Below are 23,719 nucleotides of genomic sequence, written 5' to 3' on the forward strand. Positions count from 1 at the left end.
CTCCCAAGTGTTCCAGTTCCAATAAACACTGTGGGTAATAAAGCTGCAATGAGTCCCTTCAGTCCTGCATAGCACTGTCAAAGCTCTACCCAGAGAGAATCAAGCTCCCCACCGACTTTTGTATGTGCTCATGCACACATCTCTTCCCTTGGCTAATTTTCATCTGTATTGTTTCACTATAATAAATCAAGCATACACCTAAGACCTTTTACAAGTTCTCTGAGCTCATCCAGACACTTACTGAACCAGAGTGACCATTAGATCCCCAAACCTAAAATTGGCATTAGAAATGATCCCCTCATCCCTGACCAAAATAACAAGGCTACCTACTCAGGGAGAAAAGACATTATCTTCTAATTTTCAATTTTTCCTTCACATTTCTCACATTTTTAATAGGACAGAACTGACAACTATAAATTCATTTCCTAGGTGCCTCTAAAATCAAAAGTATGCATGTGACTAAATCTTGGCCAGTAAGATATGAACAGAGAACACAGGAAAAACGTCTGTCATATTCTTTATTTTTGCCCTCCCTAGTATCAGAGATCAAATATCCTACATTCTTAAAGAAAACTGCTTAGTTCTTTATCAAGAATGCAGTTTCAACTGCAGTCCCTAGAGAATGGCTGAGCTACCAGAGGGCCCTGTGACCCCGCACAGCCCGAGAACTGCAGCAGTGCCCACTCTGGATCAGCTGCCTATCATCCGACTGTCACAGGCAAGAGAAAAGTCTCAATATTGTTTGCACTGGGTACAGTCTTTTCTAGCATCTTAGCCTGTGCCCTAATAAACTTAAGAACACTTAATAATTTTAGAATTAGTAATCTATTCTACATTTAAATTAACTATACATAGACTGTAAAAGACAGTAAGATGTACAATAAAACTCTCTGGATCCACTGTTATGGAAAATACCAACAAAAGTTTCTAATGTCCTTGTCCTTCTTAGCTTTGCTAACTTGGCATAGCTTAGAATCATCTAAGAGGAAAGCCTCCACTAAAGAACTGCCCAGACCAGACTGACCTGCGGACAAGTCTCTGACTGTCTCCATTTTTAACTAATGTAAGAGGGCCCGGACTACTGCGGGAGGAACCATCACCAGGCAGGTGGTTCTGAACTGTATGAGAAGCTAGCTAAAATTAAAGCTGAGTAGGCAACAGAGCAAGACAAAGAGAGTGTAAAGAAGTAAAATACCATTAGCCATGCCTGTGGAAAAGCAGCAAATAATTACCTGTAGGAAACGTCAAGGCTACAATAAATCACACTAAGCTGAAATCACAGGACTCCATGGGTCATACGCACAAGTCTAATGAGAGGACAAGACGGGCAAGGAACACGAGCAATCTCGAAGGTTTTTCTCTGGAGCTGCAGTTCTCATTCCTGAGCGTCAGAATCACACGCATGCCTACAGAACCAAACATAGACCACTGCATCCCAACTTCAATGGTTCTGATTCAGAGACTACAGGTTTGGGCAGGGATAAAAATTTATATTTCTAGAAATTTCCCAGTTAATTCATAAACTGCTGGTCGTGGGCTGGTTTTACTGATATATAAAGTGTGCACAGAGGGTAAATGAAGACAGAGATTAGCGCAGGAGCTCAGAGGAAAAGAGTGTATGAGGAAAAGAGACAGTGTTGCTAATGGTGCTCTGCCTAGATGAATTCCAAAGGATGTATACACTACAGGTGACGGTCTTTCCTGTCTGTCCTCCCTCTCCTCCCTTCCTAATTCAGAGCAGATTATAGTGTCCTTCAAATGCACTGTCGTGTGCAGTATTCAAGGTAAGTAAAGTTAAGTGTAAAAGATAATGTAATTAGAAAGACTTACACAAAACTAAATACTGATCTTACATTAGAAGCACTGACAGAATGCCAATCAGTGCAGAGAGTAATCAAACTCAGGTTAGAGAAGAAAACCACCAAAGCAACACTTCAAAGGAACAGGAATGAAATACTATGTGTGCTGTTAAAGGCAGAAAGAAAGCAGGCAGAAAGGTAGAAACAGCAATGACTTCACAAAGAGGAAAAAATCATGAAACTACAAAAAATACCAAGAAGCTTAAGGCAACATTATGGAATTAACTGGGAAGCCGGACCCATGGCCAGATGTAGATGACGTGACACAGCTGAGGAATGTAACAGAAGGCCTAGAGTGTCAACCTAAGAGGCTTTAATCTTATTTATTAATTTAGGGAGGGAAGTACAATGTCCACGCATAAGGAGCACAAGCAAAGCATCAGAAAACCGCATCCTGTGCGCTCCACCGTACAGTACCATCTAAAACTCACAAGGTAAATGAGCATCAACAGCATGCAACTAGAAATAATGTCCTTGGAGCAAGTAAAGTTTAAAAGCATGATCTAACTTGGTCTTGGGGAAATGGCTCTGTGGTAAAGTGATTGTCCTTCAAGCATGACAGCCTGAGGCCTGAGTTGTGGTCTTCAACACCTACATAAAAGAAAAGAAAGCCTGGCATGGCGGCACACACGTTTAACCCCTGGAGTCTGAAGTGAATCTCTGGAGCTCACTAGGCAATGCCACTGGACTAGCTGACTGGACGAGTTACACAATCAGTGAGACTGCCTATGTTAGAAAACAAGGGAGTGAGCAGTGGAGGACACTGAACACTGACCTCTAGCCTTCACTAGTACAACCCACAAAACTCGTACACACTGTGTGTGTGTGTGTGTGTGTGTGTGTGTGAGAGAGAGAGAGAGGGGGGGGGAGGGAGAGAGAGACTTTTCTGTAAGTTCCTTATTTGCAAGTCTCTTTTCTAGCTAATCTTTAGATTCCATGTAACTATAAGTAAACATAAAAAGGAGAAAATTTCACTTGCCAAAACTTCTGGATTCTTCCCTTGCCTTCAGGTGAGACTTCTCATACATAGAGCGAAAGCTGCTGCCTTTAAAGATGAGATGCTACATTCTTCAAGATACTCTAAGTGTAATCCAATTTAATTTAAGCTCATTTAGTACACTATGTTTGGTTAGCGTTTGCTGAGTTTTGAGACTGGCTCTCGCATAGCCCGGCCTGGTCTTAAATTCACTAGGTAGCTGAGGCTGATGGTCATGACCACAATCCTCCTGCCTCTACCTTCAATTCCAGAACTACAGGTCCCTAACATAATGGCCACTACTATACCTACTAGGTTCTGAGAAAGTGAATTTCAAGAGAGTTTAATATGATTTTTTAAAGACAATTAGAATGTTTTCCATTAGCCATGAAGGACATGAAGAAGAACTTAGCCCCCACTCTCACAAAGTTGAACAGTCAGTACTCCCTCTTAAGGACTAACACTCCAAACAGCATCCTCAGAACTTTCTACAAGTCTAACAAATACATTAGCATTACTTCCATCTCAAACACAAACATCTGGGTTTTTTTTTTCAGTCAGTAGCAGTAAATTATCTAGATCAAACAATGTGATTCAAAGAAATACCAAATACCAGCATTTTCAGACAACTGACTTTTTTAAAAACCAGAAAAGTGGAGCTGGAGAGATGACTCAGTGCTTAAGAGCACTGACTGCTCTTCCAGAGACTCAAGTTCAATTCCCAGCACCCGCATGGCAGGCCATAACTGTTGAGAACTTCAAGATGTGGCACTCTCACATATAGACATACAAGAAGGCAAAACACCAATGTATATAAAATAAAAAAAAGAAAGAAAGAAAAAAAAAACCCAGAAAGTATCTAGAGACCCAACTTACAACAGGAGCTATGTAAAGACCATCTGGCGGAAACAAACGTCTGCTGCACAGTAGAACGTTATAACCCTCAACAGAAGCAACCCCTCCCTCCAGAGCACATTGAGCAGGAGGTAGCTGTTTCTTCCGAGTTCAAACAGTCCCTCATGGAAAGGTCGGGAGGCCCTTGAAACTTAGAAACTCACTTTACTTGGAGTTTCACGAGGCCTTTCCCCAAGGTTGCACAAGCAGTTAAATATTCACTAGGCCACAGCTCGGCGGAAGAGCAGTCTTCTACTCATGTGCTTCACAGATCAATGCCCAGCACAATGGAGAGGAAGGAGATCTGTGCCCAAAGAACCTACATCAAAACTTCAGCTACAGAAATCAGACTGTGCTTAAGGGGATAAATGAAATCAGGCAGCAGCAGCAGCAGCACCACCTGGTTGGTGATACACACTTGTGCTGGAGGAGACTGAATGCATTTCTCCTCAGCCAGCCTAACCTTCATGCTCAAATTCCAAGCTGGTGAAAAGCCATTTATAAAAACAGTGACCGGCACCCAAGCACCCACACCCTCTGGCCTGCACACATGCAGGCTCACACATACACAGCCACAGGAACAAACTTGGTTCTGGTCGCCAAGCCTGAAGCAATGAGTTCAACAGCTGGGATCTAAACAAGAGGAGGAGAAGCCTGACTCCTACCAGATGTCCTCTGACCTCCACACATACACAAATAAGTAAATGCAAATTTTAAAAGGGGATTAAAGCATTTATTATCAAGCAGGAAGATCCAAGTTTGATCACCAGAACCCACGTGGTAGGAGGATCATCTTCCTGACCTCCATATACACACACTAAATGCAGAGACATGCATACAAAATAAATGAGCATAATTAAAAATACATAGGTTTTTCACATCACTTTTTAGCCAAGTAAGAAAGCACACAACGTAGCTATATTATGAGAAAAATCTAACTCCTTCCCAGTGTTAATTTTTTAAGGATATACTTCTCAGAACAATGTAATTTTAAAATCCACAAAAATCATCCATGCAACTGTTAAGACACTTAAATGTCGAGTTCTCTTTTGAGAAGCCCAGACTCCCTTCTGTCTTAGGTTTACAAAGCTCACTTACACACCAATAACTCCCCTTCTCTCTCATGCCTGTTAATGCTTGGGCTTCCCCCGCCCTCCACGTCCACGTTAAAATCTGTGTTAAACTCTTCATGAACAACCGTCCTGGGGGCTGGAGATATGGTTCCCAGGTTAAAAAGAAACTTGCTGGGGTTGGGGATTTAGCTCAGTGGGGCAGGGGGTAGGGGGGGACTTTAAAAAAAAAAAAAACTTGCTGCAGTCATGAGGCCTGGAGTCCAACTCCCAGATCCTGCAAACACCTCTAGCTACAGCTTCAGGGATCAGGCACTTGAATTATAAGGAACACACACTTACAAACACATGACAACAATGAAAAACTTTGTCCTTTTAAAATGGAACTTGCAAAGGAGTTAGGACCTGGGTCATGAATCAGGGAGAAGATCCCAGTTCCTTTTATACCATGTGACCCAGCCAAGTACTATCATCTCCACAAATCTGTTTCTTTATAAGTGTGCCAACTTTATACAGTGCTTTTGAATATTAAATGAGAAATCACTTAGCAAAGGGCCCTGGAAGATAGTCCATACATAGTAATTTACCAATTATTCTTAAATTCTGGAACGAATGTTAAAAAGACAAGCAATATTTCTAAGTTTCAGGCACAAGGCTTAGAATCCTATGACTTAAAGTTGAGACTGAGATATAAAAAGAATTACACAAAAAATAAAAATAAAAGGAATTACAAAAAGTCATTTTGCCAAGGACAGAAGCTAAGTAAAAATATCTAGTGTTAAGCAAATATAATTGCCATGGGCAGAATCTTAGGTTTGTAAAAATAACTTAAGCTGTATTAACTCAAAGTGTTTATTATTACAAAGTCATGGTCTTGTTTTCATAAAAGCTAAAGAAAAAAATGCATTAAAAAAAGGCAAAAAGGAAGGTATGTAGATTATCACTAGGTTACTTTAAGTGCCAACTTGAAAAAAATACAACATGTAGGGAAAATTCCTTGTGCAAGATGGCAGAAAATATCACACCTCTCCTTCCTAAAAACTACAGAAAACAGACTTCCATAAGATCTTCAAGGATGTTCCTGTCTGAAAAGAAGAAGCCCCAGCAACTTCTCTCACCACGACCATATTTCCAGTAGGAGCACAAGCCACTCTGGTGGGTGGCTGTAGGAAAATTACTTAGCATCTTCTTTAGATTGAAAAATAAATCATATATATATATATATATATATATATATATATATATATGGACTAAAGTGAGGCCATTCTTAGCAGTTTATTTTTATTTTATTCTAGATGGAGAAGGTATTTTAAAAGTAAAATTTTGGTTAGCAACAAAATTTCATTCAAAAAAATCAAATATAAAAACTAATTAAGGGGGGTGGGGATTTAGCTCAGTGGTAGAACACTTGCCTAACAAACGCAAGACCCTGGGTTCAGTCCTCAGCTCTGGAAAAAAAAAAAAAAAAAAAGAATTAAGGCTGGAGAGATGGCTCAGTGGTTAAGAACACTGACTGCTCTTCCAGAAGTCCTGAGTTCAAATCCCAGCAACCACATGGTGGCTCACAACCATCTGTAATGGGGTCAGAGGCCCTCTTCTGGTGTGTCTGAAGACAGCGACACATTAAATAAGTAAATGAAGACATACATTAAATAAGTAAGTAAATATTAAAAAAAAATTAATAAAATTCTATCTCAGGTCAACAGTAAACAGTGTTGTCAGAAGCCAGGCAATAGTGGCATACAACTTTAATCCAAAACTCTGGAGACAGAGGCAAGTGGATCTCTTGAGTTTAAGGCCAGGTCTGGTCTACAGTTCTGGTCCAAGGCAGCAAAGGCTACAAAGAGAAAGCCCGTCTCTAAAATACAAAACAGAAATGATGTCAGTAAAAGGAGTCAACCAGTCCAGCCCAAATGGCAAGCTCCAGCTGCAGTGAAGCTTGTGACAAAGCTACGGTAGAAAGCAACTGAGAGATAGCAAACAGACCTCTGGCCTCTCCACACAGCAGAGAAAGCTCAGACCTGTGTTCTTTAGCATGTACTAACTCGATCATCCACTGCAGCTCTGTAAAGTAGGAGATACTACAGTCATCATACACAGCTGAGTAAAACGAGCACCCAAAGTCATTTACTGGTCCAGGGTCATGTGAGCAGTAAATGGTAGCAGGCAGGATCTGGGCTGAAGATGTTAAATGTTCAAATCAACTACAGCAATTACTAGGTACTAGGGATAAAATTACGGATCTATCTAATAAGACCTCCACCCTGTAGTTAGGAAGAGAGAGTCAACAAATCTAATGGGAATAATTAACAAGTGAAACTAGCAGGAGCTCCCTCAAGTAAAGAGCAGCAATAGAAGCCAAGAACAACTGTCACCAGCCAGAAGGTGTCCAGTCTATCTGCCTGGGTAGCATCCTGAAGACCAATAAGAGAGAGAGTCATGGGGTAAGGCTAAGGCTAAGTTGGCAGCTGCCCTGATGGCAGGGAGGAGGAGCTTAGATTCAATTCTAATACCTAGAGTTTTTGGAAGATTTTAACTATGAAAAGTTCAACCGAAGTTCTTTTTCAAAAGATCACTCTGATTGTTATGTGAGTGACAGCAAGCAAAATAAGGACACCAATGAGGGCACTAATCCAACAATTTAAGGAAGGTAACACTAGAACTTAAGACTTGTATCTGTGCATGGTTTACAAGGAGAGGAGACACTAAAGGGCCTGAAACTTGTCTCTGAATTATCACTCTCCTCATGCTCTCAAGTTGTGTTCAAAGAAAATTAAAATTTAAAATATCTATTAATATCCACATTAATGTTTCGGTTGGCATTGTTGCTACTAGGAATGAAGTAAAAAAGTAATCTTGGCTGTTGTTTACCGATATTCTGTTTAACTTACACTGATTCATTTCGGTTTTTATTTCTGATGGAGTCTAACTTTTCGGGCCCTAACTGATCTGCACCTCACTATGTAGATCAGGTTGGCCTCAAGCTACCAGAGATCCCCCTGCCTCTGCCTACCTACTGCTGAGATGAGCCAAGCCCAGTTTATACCCTGATTTGCAATCCCTAATACTCTAAATTAAGCACAAAGAATCATACCAGCCTTCAGTATGTGCTCACTTGTAGAAGCAGGTGCCTAAGGTCTCCTATGATTAGTTTTCTTCTCATGGTACTCTCTCTAGCATACCAATCCTATTCAGTGCACAGCTACAAGAGTATGCCACAGAAGACACTTACTGGGTACCTGTGGATTCACAGTCTCATTAAATGCCTTTCATTTAAGAAGTAATTAGTCAGCTACCCAAACTGGAAAATGATGTCTTCAAACTATGAATGAAAAGCTTGTCCAGGGGTTGGGGATTTAGCTCAGTGGTAGAGCGATTGCCTAGCAAACGCAAAGCCCTGGGTTCAGTCCTCAGCTCCGGAAAAAAAAAAAGAAAAAAGAAAAGCTTGTCCAAATTCATATACCAGCAGAGACAAAATTCAAGCCCATATCTAAATGCTTTGATCTTTCCACTTCAAAAGCCATTAAATACTGTGTGTTTGACTGTTAAACATAGGTATATGTAGTCACTGGAATTTATTTACAGTGACCGGTTATTGAGAACAGGGTTTTTTTTCCTTCCTATTTTGAATCTTAGTTTTTCAGTGGGAAAGAAGTGTAGTTACATATTTAAGCACATTCATTTTGAAAACGTGTATTTTTCTACATGAGACGACATAGAGATAAGATTAATGTTAAAAGTGATTCCCACCCTTAAAAAAAACAAACAAATACGCATTATTTACCATAAAAAGGAGTAAAGTTTCATGACAAGATACACGATTTGGTACATACTGACCTCAAAGGACCTACAAGACACAAACAAGAAAACAGAGAAATTCAAGAAAAATGGCAAATAACTAGGCTAAGCAGTGAGCGACAGCACTCTCCCAGACTGAATTCCTGGATGGTAAGCTTCCAAGTGTCCAGCACTGGAAGGGCAGGAAGCCTGTTCTTGCGACATTTGTCTGGGCAAAGCACTGCCTCTGTGGGAAAACTGACTCATGGAGATAGCGTTAAACTGAACTAATGTGCACTCGATTATGACATTATAATTCTACCTAAAGGACTAGAGGAGCCAGAGACCAAGCAGATAATTTAAGAGTTGTCACATAGTCCCTAATAGTTAAATCCTTTCTACCAGGTCTCTAATTTTAATCTACACACCGTTTCTACTTTATACCCGCCCGGTCCAAGCAAAACAGTAAAATCCTAGGCATGTATCACCTGTAGTGTTTTTTTAAAACAATTACGGAACGATACTGCAGGAAGGTACGGGCTTTGCAAACCGGGGACAGGAAGAGCCTCCAAACAGACAAGTGCCTGTCTACCCCGACTGTTGTTTTAACAGCACACCCAAGTGTCAATGAACTGAGCACCTGTACGGACACTTGGGGACAGGTGTCCTACACACGGAAGGGACAGATAAGTAACAAGGGAAAGGGAGGGAGGAACACACTGCCTCCGGGGTCCCTGAGAGCAAGGCAAGAGGGAGGAAGCCGGTGCACCGGAGGGGCGAGCGGAGAACCGCGGCACGGGCCCTGGGCGCCCCGGCCACATTCTGCAAACGCTGGTGGAGCGGACGCTCGAACGCGCAAGGGAATGAATGGCCAGCCAGGCGCCGCCGCAAGAGGAAAGGGGGACTTGCGACGCCGGCGGCGGGACTCGCAGAGGCAGGGCCGCGGGCGCGCGACGGAGCGCGGGAGGCAGCGCCGGGGTGGAGGGGGAACCGGAGGTCACGCGTTACATAACCCGGCGGCCCGAGGCGCAGGGGCGGCGCGGTGCGGCGGACAGGAGGCCTCGCGGCAGCTCGCGGACTCCCGGCCGAGGCCCCGGCGCCTTGGGCCGCGCGGGCGGCGGCGGCAGGGACGGTGGCGGCTCGGCTCCCTCCCCCACCCGCCGGCCCGGGGTCGCTCACCTTCCGCGCCGCCCCAGGCCACCATGCGGGCCCGGCCGCTTCCTCGGGCCTCGCGGGCGCCGCCGCTGCCGCCGCCGCTCAATGCCCTCGCCGCGGCCGAGGAGAACGCCGAGGAAGGCAACCGGTCAGGCGGCTGCCGAGCCGCACCGCGCCTCGGCCCACGCTCTCTCAGTCGCGGCGCCCGCCTCGCGCCTCCGCCCCTCCCCGCCGCCGCTCCGGCGCGCGCCCCGGCTCCCCTCCGTCCCTGCCGCGGCCAGCCCCGCTCGCACTCACCGGGCGCGGCGCACGCGCTGCTCGCGCCCGGCCCGAGGCGACCCCGGCCCCGCCCTCCCTCGCGCCGGCGCCCGCGGGAGAGGGGGCGAGCAGCGCCTCGGCGGCACGTGACCGTGCGGCTGGCTGGGCGGGGGTGGCGCGGGGCCCGCCGCATCACCACGCTGCCTCCTGCCCGGGCCGGCTGGCTAATCGTGCTGCAGCGACGCGCAGCCGCGCCCCGCCCCGCCCCGCACGGACTCCCCAGCCGCCGCGGAGGGCGCGGGTGCCGGGACTAACCCGGTGGACGACCGCGCAGGGTCCGCGGAGCGCTGCAGCGCGCTCCGACTGATGTGCGGCGCCACCTAGCGGCGGCCAGGACGCACACAGGCTGGCATATGCTCGTTGGGCGAGCGGAGAACCGCGCGGCCCACAACGTTCTGCGGGAACGCAGGGTCGCTTGCCAGCAGCCAGCTTGGCAGAGCCCAGACTCGACACCGCAGTCTTATCACTGCCCGTCCCGCATTCCACCTGCGGCTGCTGCCTTTCCCGCGTGCAACACACAGACCTGAGGAAAATTGCTTTCCCTTGTGATGGTTTAAAAACAACCGCTACACGCATTTATTCACGGATGTTTTGATACATTTACACCTTCTAGCAAAAAAAAAAAAAAAAAAAAAAAAAAACAGTGGTCTCATAAGGCTCATTTTCCCAGCCTCTGTTGTGTCTGTTCAATGGAAGACTGTGTGGTTATTGTGACAATCTTTATTGTTGGAATGCTCAGACATGAAGCCAACCAACTCCTCGCCCTAGGCTCAACACTTTGGGTCCTTCTCCGGCTTAGACATTTGAAAGGAGTTTGCAGGCACTTAGAAAATAATCAGTTCTCTTTTTAAAACTGACTTTGCAAACCTGAGGCTCCTTTCCCAGAAAGACAGGAGATACTCGGATAAAATCTCTCTCTGTATATACACATATACATTTGTATGTATATATACATTGAAACATATATGTCTGTCTCAATTTTAACCTCTCCCCCTCTGTTTCGCTTGCTTGCTCTCCTTGATGAATTCAACTTCAGTATTCCCTCCATACCCCCAGAGAGTTGCCTGTTTCTCCGGACCCACAATAGAAAAGATAGATACAGTGTAATTTCAGGAGTTTCAGAATGAGCTCTAAGCTGCAACACCAGCAGGTTGTGTAATGAAATGCCACTGGGGGTAAGGAGGGGGCAATTAGGCTTGTGGGGACTTTGTAAAAATTGTCTCTACACAGCGGTTATTTCCAGTTAAGGAAAAGAGCAAAATTTTAATTTTGAGACTGAAAAATAACTGAGCTCTACAAGGAATAGGCTATCATATTTCAATTTCTGATTTTTTTCCCTATTCTTTCGTAATCGAAGTTTTTTTTTTTCGCAAGCAAATAAAGAAACTGTCCTAGTTTGCTTTCTTTTGCTGTGACAAACACTATTACCAAAAAACAACTTAAGGAGGATACCTTATAACTTACAGCCCACCACGAGGGGAAGTCAGGACGGAACGTGGGTACAGGAACCGAAGTAGAGACTACTTAGGAGCCCTGCTCACTGGCTTGCCTTTCATGGCTTGCTTCTATCCCTGACACAACTAAGGCCACCCGCCTAGGGACGGCACCGCCCACAGTGGGCTGGACCATCCCACATCAATCATCAATCAAGACAACATCCCACAGACTTGTCCACAGGCGAATCTGATACAGGCATTTTCTCAGTTGATGTTCCCTCTTCCCAGATGACCCTAGCTTGTGTCAAGTTGAAAAAAAGTAACCAGCACGTCTTGGCAGTAACCGTACGAACTGCACTAGTGTGCAGCCTCTAAAGTAAGATGTCTTTCTCTGTAAAAGAAAAGGCATAGAGAAGTGAGAAATAAAGTGTAAAACTCTAGAGTCTGTGTTACGAACAAGTTTGCCCAGGATTTACTCTTAGCTACTTCAGAATGTTCTTCTTTCAACTTCATTGTCTACATTTACTCCCCTGTCTATTTATCTCATAAAGACTACTTTCCATATCGAAGGTGAGCTAGGCTTGGACATAGGACCTAAGATGGCCCATCTGGACCTCACACTTTGAATTTTTAGGGGAGCTGTACTTTTTCACTCCTTTCCTAAGCTTCATTAAAATCAACTTTCTAAAAGTTTAATCATTACTGACACCTTAAAGAGACCCATAGGAATGCAGGCCAATGACCCCTTTAGGGTCCTGGATAAAAAGGCCATGACTTCTGTTACACATTCACCTGGTCTCTGGTAGTAAATTCCTTGGAAAATCTACCTCTCAAGTATGAATGTGTGTGCGTGTGTGTGTGTGTGTGTATCTGAAAGAGCATGAAACTTTTAAGTTTTTACTGGAGCTCCTGGGAGTGGCCTGTCCACAGTGACCCGTGTGGCCAGGTTGTGCTTATTATTATTACAAAGCATTCCATCCATTACGCCGACAGATGAAATAGAGGGCGTGGCCTGGGCCCACGTGACCGGAAGTTGTTGGAAGCAGAATTGGTTTGCCGGGACTTAACGCTCTCAAACATACACACATGTTGGTATTTAATTAACACAATTCACGACATTCATTGTGACCCAGTAAGTAGTCATAGTGTGCAGCCTGTATGCCAATGGACACACATACTGATTTCCTGTTTTCAAAAGCTTTTAATGTTTGGCGAGAGAGCCAACAGCTGCAGGATAGGTTTCAGGGTACCATCCGAGAGCAATCTTAGGGGCACAGCGGGAACCGGTCAGGAAAGTTACAGTATGGGCTGAGAGATTAGTTCTGTTAGGGAAACACAAGGGCAGCACATGCGTGGGCAGAGAATGGAGGACAGGGAACATTCTGGGGACTGGAAGCATAAAGCAGAGAATGGCAAGGCTGTAGGGTACCAGTGTATCCAGACATAGGAAGCTAAGGAGGCAAATGGAGGATGGGAGAATGATGGTCCTGTGAAGTACGGTGATCTGTCACTGCAGCCGTGAGAGGCACTGAGGTCTTGTCATCGTCAGGCGAGCCAGGACATGGGATTTGCCAAGCACTATAATGAAAGGAGAAAAGGGATGTTGGGAGCAGAGGCAGCCGTTATTTTGACTCAACGTGGAACCTAATCTGGGGTGAGGAAAAGAGGACTTGCCTGGGGTGGTGGGATTAGTCAAATGATAGTTCTAGTGGATGGTAGGAAACCTTTCAGAGGATTTTTGAGTTAGGCACAAGGGTATGATGATTGTTGGGGTAACTTTTCTTCACATTGTGTGAAGGCATGTCTCTATATTTTCAGTTGTTAATTCTGTCCTGGCAGAGGACTAAATCCTGGCAGGATATCGTTATTGTCATTTCTATGGAACATATTCGTAAGCATATAAATTCCACACCTGTTCTGATACTTGAAGGTCAGACATCTCTCTATGCCTAGAGGAAATCTAGAATTCTGTCAGAGGTTGTCTCAATGCTGATTGGTTGTAGTAAAGAGCTGACAGCGAATAGCAGGGCAGGAAGTAGGGGGCGGAACTTCCGGGCAGAGAGACCAAAGCAGAAGGAGGAGTTTTGGGAAAGGGTCCTAGAAGGGAACAGATGCAGCTAGTCACATGGCCGGTTAGCTAGCTTAATTATAGCGCAGGTGTGTCTGAGAAAGTCTTGCTATAGATAATAGGATGGTGGACAAAGTCATTGTAAAGGAGAAGTTCAAATACATGAAGGGTCAGAGCAGAGAAGGTTCATCTCTGTTCATGTGAAATCAAGAGTCAGGGCTGGGGAGAAGGCTTAGGGGGTCAAGAACTTTCTACACAACCATGAGGAACTGAGTTCGAATCTCTAGCACCCACATAAATGCAGGGCAGGGGTGGGTGCTTGTCTGTAATCCTAGCACTGGGAAAATAGAGACAGGGTTTCCAGGGAAGCTAAATAGTTAAACTATCAAAAAAAAAAAAAAGTGAATTCCAAGACTGGATACAGTGACTCAGAGAATCATATTGATAACATCAGAGAAGACCGAATATCTTCCAGTGTGCTTTCTGATACAGGATGAATGCCCTACTATCCGGGGTCCTCGAACTCCCTTTGTTCTTAGCAATAATGGCTCATTAATTTTTTTCATATCATCTGTAAACCAAAATATCTAACACTGTTATTACAAATAAATAAGGCCACATAACTTAAGTGTGTATAGTATAGTGGCTTGGTAACTCGTTGGGCAAAAAAGTAATATACTTAAAAACAAAACTAAGATTTGTATTCACTAATGGGACATCTGTAGCCACTGGTCAATGTACCACTTCTCAAACTTGGGACCATGGGACAATGTCTCTATTGTTTCTAACTCTACAGTGGCAGGAACATGTCAGGCTCTACACTTAATATTCTTAATATTCTATCATTGTGAAAGGGATAGGTTCCTCACTACAAGTGGAGTTACCTAGTTGAGTGGTAACAGCCAGATGTTTTCTTTAGTTAAATATAAAAATATATTTCCCTCCGTAAAGGTCATAAGATGACAGTGCTTTGAGGAACATGTGTCCTCGCCAATAACTTGTCATGTAACGAGTCAGCCTCTATTGATAATAGTCTCAATCAACTATTGAGTTGCAAACACTGGTTTTCTAATTACACATTCCTTCTGTGTTTCTCGGCTGCCATTCTCCTTTAAAAAATTTGCATGGTGGAGCACACCTTTAACCCCAGCACTAGGAAGGCAGATTGTTCTTAAAGCCATATGCAACTTTAATTTTTTTCCAACTTTGTTTTTAATGAAGGTTCTTAAACACTTTAGCCTCCCTTCTAGCCCATCACCCACTAAGGGTAGTGGAAAGGAAAGGATTCGGGGGAAGTGGATGGTTAAGTAATGGTTCTTCAGAGCAAACCCATCTGTGTGGTCAGGCATAGGTCAACAGCAGCAGCTCTATCCATTCGCAAATATTTCATGGACATATACCAATAGTCTAGTTCGGCAGAGTTGGGATGGTAAACACGAATCAGCAGCAGAAGTACTATCTAGGGAAGTCAGCCAGGCCTCAGCCTGAACACAGGTCAGCAGGAGAGACCAGGGCCTCAAATTCTCAGCTGTGCTTCTCTCAGCTAAGAGAAGATCATCGAAGACGAGAGACTAACAAGCATTGTCAGCTAGGTTTATAAGCAAGCCAAGCTCAGCGCCCCATCACTGTTGAGTCCTTTTTATACTCCCTGCAAACATCCGTGGGTCTTGCCTCAGCATATGCGTCTGTCTCAGCTGACATCACTCTGCCAATCAACCCGAGTCTGAGGAAGCAGCAAGAAACCGCAGCAGCACACCACCAGAAGTATTTTTGGTGCTTTGCTTTTCTATCTGTAAAGTCCCAACAAATGCAGCTCAACTACACAATGTAAGGCAGACATGTGCGTTGTTAGCAAAGAATCCTTTACCGTGTGTCCTTTAGCATGCTTGCTTTAGCATAACGCCCTTTCTCCTGTGTCTGCCTCAGTAAAACATTCCTTCACGAGTCTGCCTTAGCCTTCCAGCAGTGTCCATTTCAGGAAAACAAACACTCCTTTACGTGTTTGCCCCAGCAAACAACATCCAACACAACTGACTTTCCAAAGAAACCTTATGTTTCCACTACAGCCATGTAGATGTAAAGTTAATAGAAGAATAACAGGAAAGTAAAAAACAACACATACAACTGGAATATGAAGCACCCTCTACAGATGTTGTCAAGATGATGGGAAACCAGCTAAGCAGACTTAGAAGGATGCACGGTTAGAAAGGTAGAAAAACAGAGAAAGAAACACAATTCTACAAAAGGAGGTAATGTCTCAGGGACAAAAGAACAACTGAGTCACATGCGACAATTAACTCAAAGTAAGGACTGGAAATGACCGAAGCACTTGACAACACGGAGGTGACTAATTGGATAGATCCTCTAGAGAAGTAGGGCAAATTCTGGATTTGAACAATAGAAAATGAAAAAACAAAGACGCAAACCCAGGTGATTATATTGAGCCCTCTTTAGGGCAGACCCCGTTCCCAAGAGTAGTTGTACAACACAAAACTAACTCAATGGTATTTTTGTAGACTTTTAAATCTCATTTTGATTTGTTTGGGCATCTTTGTCTTATTAGTATTTTGCCTGTTTATTTTAATCTCTCTCTCTCTCTCTCTCTCTCTCTCTCTCTCTCTCTCTCGTGTGTGTGTGTGTGTGTGTGTGTGTTTCTTAGTTTTGGTTGTTTAAGGAGAAAGAAAGAACATAAAGTTGAGTGAGTAGGGGGCTAAAGAAGAACTGGAAGGAATTGAGAGAGGAAAGACATGATTAAAGTATATTGTGCATTTGCCTCCTGCTCCCCACCCGAGGCCATCAATTTGTGCAAGGCCAACCTCAGCATCCTTATCACACTTTCTAAGAGTTTTTTTTTGAAGGCTTCCTGTTTAGGCTGTTATCCCTTTGGGGAAAGTGGTTGGGTTGGAGAAATGGGTCGTCACAGAAGCCTTCTATGTCCCTCCCTCTCAACTGTGCATCATCAATCATCAATATCATTGCAAAAGTAGCTTCCTTGCTCCTTAACAGATAGCAGAGGACTGGCCATGGACTTCCAAGTGTTTTCTGGCACAGACCCCAGCTGCTGTGGGACCATGGAACTAGACAAGATCCTTGGAGGCAGCCTGGACACTTGGCCTCAGGGGGTCTCACATCAATATGGTCCCCAGAGTCAGCACAGCCCACTGACATCAACAAGGTTTCAGGCAGCAGCACAGATCATGGACCTCCATATGTCCCTTGGTGTTATCAGGGGCCATGGACATCTACTTAGACCCTGGCTACAGCAGGACCCAGACATAGCCTCTGATGGCAGCACTGATCCAAATATCATCATGGCCTCAAGTAGCAGCAGTGCCTACAGAATAACATGGAATATAGACATCTTCACAGCTCCTGGCTATGGAAGAACCAGACCTTGCCTTCAAGAGAAACAGGGCCAACTGCAGCAGTGCAGGATGCCCAGATCAGTATGGCTTCCAGTGGCAGCAGGGCCCTCAGACATCAACATGGCTTCAGGTGGCAGCACTGGCAGTCCACATCAGCCTGGTCCTCACTGTCATCACATCTCCAGTTCAGTCTCTCTCCACAGCATACAAACCTTTCCACACCTCCCTCCCCTCTCTCTCTCTGTCTCTGTCTCTCTGTCTCTCTCTGTCTGTCTCTCTGTCTCTGTCTCTGTCTCTGTCTCTGTCTCTCTCTCTCTCTCTCTCTCTCTCTCTCTCTCTCTCTCTCTCTCTCTCTCTCTCTCTCTCATATCTCTCTTCCACATTCTTGTTTATGAGAGTGGCACCTTCCTCCCTGCAACTCAAGGAGGCAAGTGGGCCTGAGCGCTTACACCTTTTTCTGATTGCTTCCCTGGGAGTTGGAGAGGAAGCCTGGGATCTTCCTGGACTTTGTTTTCCTTCCTCCTTAAGAGAAACGGACGTGCTCCTCCTGCTTCCTCACCAGAGATCCTTAATGTGCAGCTTCTCCTACCGGTCAGTCACGTCACAGACGGCCTCCTGAGTTTCAGCTTCTAAACTTTTGTTAATTTCTGTCACCTGCAGTTAGTTGTTTCCCCCTCGTGTATTTAAGTTTTCTTTAATTAAGAAGACTCAGGGCTGGAGAGCTGGCTCAGTGGTTAGGGATTACTGATTTTGTGGAGATTGGCGTTCAGTGTCCAGCACCAATAGCTGGGTGGCTCACAAGCACCTATAACTCACTTCCAGGGCGTCCTACAACTCTGTCTTCCATGGGCACTTGAAGGCATGTGCACAGACCCACATGGAGACACAGGCAAATGACTAGAACTAAAACTAATTTTTTTTTTTAAAGACTCAATTTAGCAGGGCAGTGGTGGTGCATGCCTTCAATCTTAGCACTTGGGAGGCAGAGTCAGGTGGATCTCTGGGTTGGAAGCCAGCCTTGTCTACAGAGTGAGTTCCAGGACAACCTGGGTACAAAGAGAAGCCCTGTCTTGGTGAGGGGAAAAGACAGGAAAAAAAATCAAAACAAAAAAATCCACTAGTAATTTTTTGGTATTAGGAAAGGATAGAAAATAATGTGTACTGAACACAAGAGTTCAATAGATAGTCTTCCTCATTTGTTTTCTTCCTTATAAATTGTGATCGTGGGCTGGAGAGATGGCTCAGTGGTTAAGAACACTGGCTGCTCGTCCAGAGGTCCTGAGTTCAATTCCCAGCAACCACATGGTGGCTCACAACCATCTGTAATGGGATCTGATGCCCTCTTCTGGTGTGTCTGAAGACAGCTATGGTGTACTTATATATAATAAATAAATCTTTTTTAAAAGTTGTGATCATTAATATTGATGATTAACTTGGCTGCATTTGGAATCGCCCAGTGTATGGGGGGCATCTCTGGGCCTATCTTTGAGGACATTTCCAGAGAAGTCTAACTGAAAAGGGTAAATCCACCCTGACTGTTGGCTTTGGGGTGGGGCTTAGCCTGAATTTAAAAAGGAAAGGAAGATAAAGCCGGATGAGTCTCAATGTTCATTTCTTTTTGTTTCCTGTGAATTCAACATGACCAGCTGCTTCAAGCTCCTGCCGCCATGCCGTTTCCAATACGATGGGCCAAAGTAAACTCTTTTTTCTACTTGCTTCTTGCCAGGGATTTGATCACAACCAATAAAACAAAAACGAAAACAAGCCACACAAACATACATACATACATACATACATACATACATACGTACATATATACATACATACACACATACGTACATACATACAAACATACACACATACATACATAAATACGCAATACATATGTACATACATACATAAATACATACATACATACATAAATACGCAATACATACGTACATACATACATACATCCTATTCATCTACTTCTGCATTCATGTTTTGACTGCCAAATGAGCACTTTCAGTCCTTCTTAAGGCTTACATTGGCTATGCCAGAGTTTCTGCTTTCTTGCTGAAATGAAACAAAAGTAATACGTTTTTTTTCTCCCTGCTTTCCTTTTTTTCTCATGAATTCTCCTTCCTCTGCATGAAGCACGAAGCAATGCCCTCTGTCTATTATTCGCATGGAAGCACTACCTTTGGGTACCACCTTGGAAACCCAAGTATGTCGTAATCACTTTAAACTACCAGGGCTGGGGCTGGGGAGACAGCTTCATCAGTAAGCAGTTTCTGCATCAGCCGAGATCTAAGTTCAGTCTCCACAACCAATAGAAGAGGCAGGCACAGAAGCCAAGTCAAGGATCCCTTACTGGCCAGCCAGGTTAGCTGAATCGGGGAGCTTTAGATTAAATTAGAGGTTCCACCCTAAACATTAGGTGGAGAGAGACTGAGGAAAGCACCCAACAGTGACTTCTGACTTACAAATACACACACACACACACACACACACACACACACACACACACACACACGCTTCAAGGCCAGTTACTTATACCATGTGACAACATATAAATGTTTGAGGATTGTAGCCGAGGATCTGTTAGGTTGTGTTGTTGTTATTATTGTGAAGAGACACCATGACCATGGCAACTCTTTTAAAGAACATTTAATTGGGGCTGGCTTATGGTTCCGAGGTTCAGTCCATTAGCATCATAATGGGGAGCATGGCAGCATGCAGACATGGTGCTGGAGAAGGAGCTAAGATCTACATCTTGATCCACAGGCAGCAGAAGGAGACTGTGTGCCACATTAGGCCTAGTTTGCACATCTAAGACCCCAAAACCCATCCCCCACGATAACACACTTCCTCCAAGGCCACGCCTACTCCAATAAGGCCACACCTCCTAACAGTGCCATTCCTTATGGGTCAAGCATTCAAACACGTGAGTCTATGGGGCCATTCTTACTCAAAGCACTATAACGGGCATGTATGAATTTGAGGTGGTACCCTTGAGGAGAGCGCATGTACACACACACACACACACACACACACACACACACACACGAATCTATATGCATTTATCAGCATTCTACCTCTGTTTACCTTAAGTCTCAGTTTAATCATTTTTAAACTACAAGGTCTCAAGCTGGGAAGGTAGCTTCATCAGTTAGTATTTTTCCATATAAGCCTGAGACCTGAGTTCAGTCTCTAGAACCAATAGAAGAGCCAGGTACCTGACTCACTTAGAACTCTCTTTTCAGGGAATTTGAAATTAAAAAACCAAACAAACAGCAATAGGGATATCTCTCTGTATCATGTAACCTTGGGATTTCTGCATGTAGGATCAGGGGCAAGGTTCCCCTAAGAAACGTCATCTTGGTATTTCTTGTAGCCAAGCAGCAGAATGGGAACAAATTTCTCTCGACTTCCTCCCAAGAGCATCCTAGGTCCTGGCCCCTTATCTCAAGTCAGATCTGTGTCTATCCTATTTGTATCTTAGCTTTATGAAGCAGGCCTCTGCCCTGGGAGTAGATCCCCCCACTCCTCCTGCCTGAGCTGACTTGAGTCAGGACGAAGATCAAAGGTGTGTGCTTCATTGATCAGAAAGGCTGTTCAAACTTCATGTGGAGAGTTGAAGACATCCCTTTTTCTGACACAGGCCTATGTTCAAGACCAACGGTTCTCACCTCAGCTTTCCACAGGAGCAGGCACATCCTCATGACCCTAGACTGCTCATTTGATCTCTGAGTCTGGCTGCCCTACCTCAGAGAAAAGCCACAGAAGGCCAGAGGTCTGGCCTGTCAGCATTTTCTTTTCCTTTCTTCATCGAAACTGTAGAAAGGAAAGGAAGGTAGTAGAAGAGGAGGGGGATGAAAGGAAAGAAAAGACTAAAGTTCTCCAAGTCCCGGGGTTATTGACGAGTTTAGAAATCCACCGTTAACTAATGTGAGAGGCATACGGATGAAATGTGTGGATTGAACATCCCACATTGGATGTCCTAATGGTGCTGAATCCCTGCTTTTAGATACATTGGGTCTTCCGTAGAGTCTTTCTATAATGTTACTGCAACACGAGAAGGAAGACGGAGGGGCAAGTATTCCTGCAGTCATCCACCAAAATGAAGGAAGAACTGGAAATAAAATCCAGAGACTTACTGCCATTCTGTCAATATTAACTCCAGGGACCTGTAGCAACTTTGAGGAATGGGGTGTATTTTTGTTTGTTTGTTTTTTTATTGGGAGATTTCTCTTTTGTGGCTATTTCAAGCTCAAATACCAAAGGGGAGAGGAGAGGGATGCACATAATATGAAAATGGCATACAGAGGGCCAGCAAATACAAATAACACTTTAAACAGAAATACAGTTCTGTTGCAGAAAGAGCATCAGACAGAAGTGGGGGACCAAGCTTCCAGTTCTGACCCCACCACTAAAGCTGCTTGCTTTTTGAAGACGCTTTGATTGACTTCCCTAGACCTCATGTCCTGGCCTGTAACATGAAAACATCACCATGAACAGTGGCTCCCCCAGCTGCAAAATTCTGTGAAAACTTAAAATTTTAGAAGTGAGCCAAGTGTAACCATCAAAGTGATGGTCATATAGTACTGAAATTTTTTCAAATAATATATTTAATGTGATTTTAGAAAGCCAAAATGGTCACGGGGGTGGGGGTGGGAGACTATTTCTGTGTAATATATGTAATTAAAGACAGAACGGCAGAGGGAGTTTTGTATCTGGCCTTTAAAAAAAAAAACCTGGGGAACCTAGTAAGAATAAGGATAGGGGATTACAAAAGATAAGCAGAATTAATCATTATATGAATTTAATCAGGGGAAGATTAGAAAACATCAAGAGGTTCCATATTGCAGGCAGCATCCATGATGAAGAGCTTTTTAGCCCTCCACACAAGACATCAAACACATCACATAGGAGGAAATAAAGGGTTCAGAGCACAAAAGGCATGCGGAGCGGAAGGTTTTGAAAAAAGAAAACATTTTCATCACTTACAAAGGAAGAAGGCTTTCTGAAGTGAAGAGTCTTGCGCTGGGAAGCAGAGCTGACACTCGGGAGGCAAGGTTGAAGGAGTGGAGGGGTAGAAACGATCACTAACAGGCAGAGGGCATTCGGGCTAAGCAAAGCGCCAAACTCGGGGGTTCTTGCCTCAGGACCTTTTAACACATAAGCAGCGGTAAAGGTGAAACCTGAGAAGAAATTGTGACGTGTGAAGGTAGCCATGTAGGAAGGAGACTGATCCAATGTAAAGAAATGTTCCAAAACAGAAGACGCGCATGTCCCACGAAGAGGGGGAAAAAACCCCAAACTAAACAATAACAAAGGAACCAACGGATGGTAAAACAAGACAGGCGGACTGTAGGGAAATGGACAGAAAGGAAGTGTGGGAATGCTGGTGGAATCTTCTAGAAGCCTCATTTGTTTTCATTTTTAGATGTGAGCTAGTCCCATTATCCCAAACGTCCTGTGCTTACAGGTGTCCCTGCTTCAGTTACAGAAGGGGACATTTTGCACTCGGTGATTTGGGCCAAGGAGAGGGGAAAGCAAGGATTACTTACAAATTCCTACATGGAGAATTGTTTTCAAAGACTGAGCCGGAAGCTACAAAGATCTGATATCAGAGCCCATCCAATATTCTGGAAGGAGGAGGAAGGTGCCTTCATCAGTAAAAATATGAGATGCTATAGCCTCTCTACATTACAGCTCAGAAAGCCTCTCAACGCCAGGAAGGCGGCTTAGGAATGATTACCAAAACAGAAAGGAGAGGTAATGAAAGACACTTCTAACAGGAATCACTATGACATCAGGAGTCGTAGTGTTTCCTTAGTCAAATCCTTTTCTTGACAACCATGGTCCTGTGGTACCTGCCTGGTGCCCTTCCTGCCACCCCTGTGTACACCCCCGCCCCCAGCCCTGTGTTTGTAATCAAGCCTTGTGCATTTCCGTGACTTGGCCTTAGGGCTCTGTTCCTATCCAGCCATAATGATTTACTAAATAATAACCTTGCCCTTTACTCTGACCTGTATGGGCTCCTCATTCAAGTCTCGGGCGGCTTCAACTGTAAGCTGACTGCTCACATCTTAAATAGCGAGCAGGGAGCAGAGATGGCAAACGGGAGTCTTTAAACTTTCAAAGCCCACCCATAGTGACACACTTCCTCCGGCAAGGCCACATAGGACCAAGAATTCAAATGCTCAAGACTCTAGGGGACATCTCATTCAAACCACCAGGCTTGACCACCTTGTTCACAGCTGCCACTACCTCTGTTTGCCTTCTGTCCCACTGTCATCTATGCAATCTCTCCTCAGACTTACACATAGAGGCTATACCCTTATCCCTCCTTGGAATATAATATCCCTGAGAACTCTGTCATTCTTAACAGAAACACTTCTCTCTCCATTCATAGATAAACACAATTGTTTCCTAAAGCATCGCCCGGCCCCTTTCTCTGCTCCATTCCACACACTTATTTTCAGATGGTTTGTCCTCATGCCCTCCTTGCTACAGTTCTCCCTTAGATGTCTTTGTTGATGTCCCCTGTTCAGAGATCACCGTGGACATGTCTATAGATGAGCCATCTGGGTTTAAAACTTACTTCAGTGAGGAAGAACACAAGCCATGGAGAATCCTGGGTTGTCTCAGTCAAAGAGAAAACCTGTTACATCGTGTCTTTGGGTAATTCCAGGGAGAGCCTAAGGGGCGGAGTTACACTCCAGACCGGATGTTCTCACAAAGCACGAGCTTCTGATTGTTCATCATCCACAGGGAGAGGAGGCCAGAGTGGAGATCAAGTTCTAATCAGTAATG

General features: G+C 44.4%; 1 protein-coding gene across 1 annotated transcript in view; it reads right to left on the reverse strand.

The window, feature by feature from the left end:
- Nucleotides 1–9,329, reverse strand: part of Rev1 (REV1 DNA directed polymerase) — a 72,303-nt gene extending 62,974 nt beyond the window's left edge. Inside the window, exon 1 of the mRNA XM_032900974.1 lies at nt 8,584–9,329. The gene's annotated coding sequence lies outside the window, so the exon portion shown is untranslated. The remainder of the gene's footprint in view (nt 1–8,583) is intronic.
- Nucleotides 9,330–23,719: the final 14,390 nt, after the last annotated feature.

The sequence above is a fragment of the Rattus rattus genome, chromosome 4 (genome assembly GCF_011064425.1).
Source record: "Rattus rattus isolate New Zealand chromosome 4, Rrattus_CSIRO_v1, whole genome shotgun sequence".
NCBI lineage: Eukaryota > Metazoa > Chordata > Mammalia > Rodentia > Muridae > Rattus > Rattus rattus.